At 48.7% G+C, this 3,911-nt stretch overlaps 1 protein-coding gene across 1 annotated transcript in view; it reads left to right on the forward strand.

The window, feature by feature from the left end:
* Window positions 1-3,911, forward strand: part of SLC25A39 (solute carrier family 25, member 39) — a 23,564-nt gene that overhangs the window by 9,697 nt on the left and 9,956 nt on the right. The gene's annotated exons all lie outside the window — the stretch shown is intronic.

Below are 3,911 nucleotides of genomic sequence, written 5' to 3' on the forward strand. Positions count from 1 at the left end.
CATGCGCGGTGCGAGGGAGGGGCCGCCGCGGTCTTTTGTCTGAGGGAAGTGGGCGCGCGCGGCCCCGCCCAGCAGGGGGCGCTCGCGCGCTGCCCCTGCCCCCCCCCCCGGTCACTCTCTCACCCGCACCCGGCGCCATTTTGTGCTCGGCGCTGAGGGGTTGCAGAGCCCGGGCTAGCTCGGGGTGTTTTGTGCCCCCGCACCGGCGGCATTGCCGGTCACAGCCCAGGGGTGATGGGAGACACTGCCTCTCCCAGCCCTGGCTCCAGTTTTCTGAACAGCCTGCGTTTAGCCAGGCATCCCACACAGACACCTGCTTCAGGGGCTGGATTCATCACCTCAGGTCCGGCTGCACCATCAGCCACTCTCCTCAATATCCAAGGAGATGAAGATACTAACGGCTCATTAGCTGCTAACAGCATGCCCTTACCTTCTTCACCAGCCCCTGACAGGAGCTACAGCATACAGCCACCTAGGTTTAATTTCATCCACTGGTAAGCTCCACACTAACAAAGGGAAAGCTGCTTTCTCCTCCTACACAAGGCAGGCAGCTCTGTGGCCATTATCCACACACCTAGCTACATTTACAATGGATAGGCACTGGGATTCCACAGCATGCATGGAGGAACAGTGGTGGGCAGCTTTAATTAGCATCTGGTTCAGCAGACACCTGTGAGAAGGAGTCAACAGGTGACATGTTAATCACCCTGAGGCATTGGGGAGCATTTGGGTTCCCTCACCACCCAACACAGGGCCCGCAACCTTGCCTGAAGCACTGGAAAGTGAAGGGAGAAGCTGAAGAAACAAGTCATACTTCCAAAAGGTCCCTCTCCAGCTTTCCTGCTTCATCTGGAACAGTAGTGAGATGCTCTGGCTCAGCTTGAGAGTGTTGTGGACACAGTGGAGATCCCTCAATGGAATTACTGCCTTGTGTTACAGGGTTACTATCCCTGGTAATTGGATTTAGTGGAGAAACTGCAGGAGGTATCTTCTGTCAGACAGGCTCCAGGTTTCAGTTTTTCCTGAGAAACATTGAGGTGCAAATCAAGGGCAAGTGTCCAGTCTAAGAACAGGCTTCTGGCAGAGGTTGTGAAGGGGAAGGCTCAACAGGGGAAAAGAGAAACAGATGTGGAGCCTTTAGCACCAGAGGTTTTTGAAAGCAGACTGGGTTGGAAATGGTCCATCTTGGTTAGAATAAAGGCCTATGGAGAGTCAAAGCCCTTGTCTTACTACAGTATCAATAACTGCAGAAGTACAAAGTACAGTCATGAGGGGAAAAAAATCTGGATTTGTGAACATGGAACACTATGAGATAGGTTTTTTCAGGTCAATAGAAACAGGTGAAGCATCTAAAACCAGGAGAATGGCTCTTTTCTGCCCATTTTTAAACTGGCTAAAAAGTACCCACTATAAATTAGTTGGAGAATTTTCCTAGGGTAGACACAGCTTCCCTCAAAAAAATATCACTGCTTTGGGGATTGTAAAATAAATACTGCAGTGCTACAAGGGGATCCATCCTTGTGAGACAAGGAGGAACAAACTGAATTTGAACTTGCAGTGCAAGCAGCTGGAGTCCAATTCTGGAACAGCAGCTCTTCCTACAGGCAGTACAGATGTACCAGGAACACAAAGATTGACTGCAAATCAGCTGAACATCCTCTAACAGGACTCTTTCTTCATCTAAAGACAAAACCAAAATGGACTCCCCACCCTCATTTAACACCTGGCTTTCTAAAGTCATCTCAAAGCTCCATTTTGCCTGAGGTCTTGGCTCGCCAGGCACCAAGTCCCTTTCGGATCCAAGAAATCGTGGGCTGGGAAGCATCATTAGCCAGTCCCAGCCACTCTTACCACATTCTGGCCATTTAGAAGATCTGTTGGCAAAGGCTAGTCAAGAATTAAATGCATCAACTGATGGATCACAGTACTACCAGTCTCAAGTAAAAACAGCAGTGATTCCTCACAGCCAGTCCTCCAGGACTGTGATCACACAAGTGAACACCTTCCTCTCCTGGCCCAGGGCACAGCCACAGAAGCCTGGTGGCACAGTACTTGAAAATAAAATACTAAGAGTATCATAAGCAGTCTTATCTAGAAAAGGCACAATGAGCAAAGTCCCAGCATCTTGCTGTTTAATTCCATGTGTGTTTAGAGACATGGAGGTACATGGATCTTCTTGGTAAACAAGGTTACTGCAAAGAAACAATCAAATCTACATCCAGCTTCTCCTTACCAACACCCTGCAGGGTCAAAAACATGGGCTGAATGTCCATGTCAGAGGGGTAGCAACTGGGAGAAGACTCCCTCCCTTCTTCAGGTGCCCTCACTCCCTACATCTTAACACACACATCTCTGGCTTGCTGCAGATCCATCCCTCTGATGCAAAGTCCCACTGTGCAGCAAGACACTCATTTTGTACTACATCTCAGGCACAGCAGCCCTCCACCTCCACTACCTGCACCAGCAGGCGCACACTGTTTTGTACTGGATGGAAGCATGATGCTGCTGCAGCAATACCAAGATGTTAACAGGAACTACTAGAGTAGTCCAAGTCCCAAAGTGCAGCTGAGTGCTCCGAGCCCCAAATGGAATGAGCTCACAGCAATCGACAGATCTTGCACTGGCCAAGAACTGCAGAGAAACACTCTATAGGCAGATTTCTTACCTGTACGCACAGCAGGCTGACAGCTGATATAGACTCTAATTACTGCACAGAGCTCTTCTGGCCACTTCATGTTCATAGGGTGGTTTTGTTTATAGGAAAAAGGATCTGTGAATTTATCCTACCATTCTAACTCAGTCCAGGCTTTTTCTTCCCCTCCATTTCTTTTGGCCCATACTGCTGCTAGGTGGAAGCAAGACACTACTTTTAACATCAAATTATAAAGGAAACCTTTAGGGAGGAAAGCATTAAGCCTTTATCTTCCATACTTGTTTCTTCATCCATAAGACAAGGCCCATTTTCCTCACAGGTGAGTTTTGTAACCTGTTTCACAACTGTATCAAGGTTTTCCCTGGCAGGTGATGCAGAAGGCAGGGGACAATTTCTCAGCCCTCACCTGCAGTGGGAATTGACCTGCAGAACCACAATTGTTATGAATTCTGGGTTATAGTGGTTTTAAGTCTGATATCCCCAGGGCCTCATCTGTCCACAAGCTGCTTCATTTCAGTCACTTAATTCAGATTAAGGATGGCTTTTGCAAAACCATAATGATCCTAGCTGAAATAAATACTCAAATTCTGCACTAGCTTAATTCCATCACAGTACTACTCAGGCCTGTTTTGCAACCTGGCCCTTAAAGTTCACCTAAACAATGGAAATGGGCTAATCCCTTCCAAAATGGTTTCCAGCAAGGAGACAGGATTGATTTTTCCAAAACAACTCCAGATGCTATTGCATGCTGAGAGACCACAGGATGAGCCCTTCCTAAATAAGGAAGCCCCAGGGAGACGCAGCCCCCAGACTTGCTTCCCAGACCACGGCCGCTAGTGCGGACATGGCATCGGAACAGGGAGCCAGCTGGGTTTCCGAAGCCCGCCATCCTTTGAAGCCTCTCCATGTAGATCACAGCAGGGAGCTGGGCGTTACACAAGCAGTCTTCCCAGCCACGCTTGTACGCTGTTAGTAACAGCAGGCATTACCCAGGCCTGCGCTGAGCGGACCAGAACAAGACTCATGCAAACCTTCACCAGCAGCTCTGACTCTGCGTGTAACTTCACAGCTCAAGAGGGGATTAGAGCTCAGCTGGCTCTGTTCCCCACAAGTTGAAACCAAATGCACATATTTGCAACTCGGACACAGTTCTCTCCAACTGAAGTCAACTTGCATTTCATTTTCACAGGCAATTGGAGCATGATACACCCCTATAACCCCCGCTGAGGCCAGCAGGATTGCAAAAATGTAAATCAGA

Source organism: Haliaeetus leucocephalus, unplaced genomic scaffold, assembly GCF_000737465.1.
Source record: "Haliaeetus leucocephalus isolate CR32 unplaced genomic scaffold, Haliaeetus_leucocephalus-4.0 Scaffold144, whole genome shotgun sequence".
NCBI lineage: Eukaryota > Metazoa > Chordata > Aves > Accipitriformes > Accipitridae > Haliaeetus > Haliaeetus leucocephalus.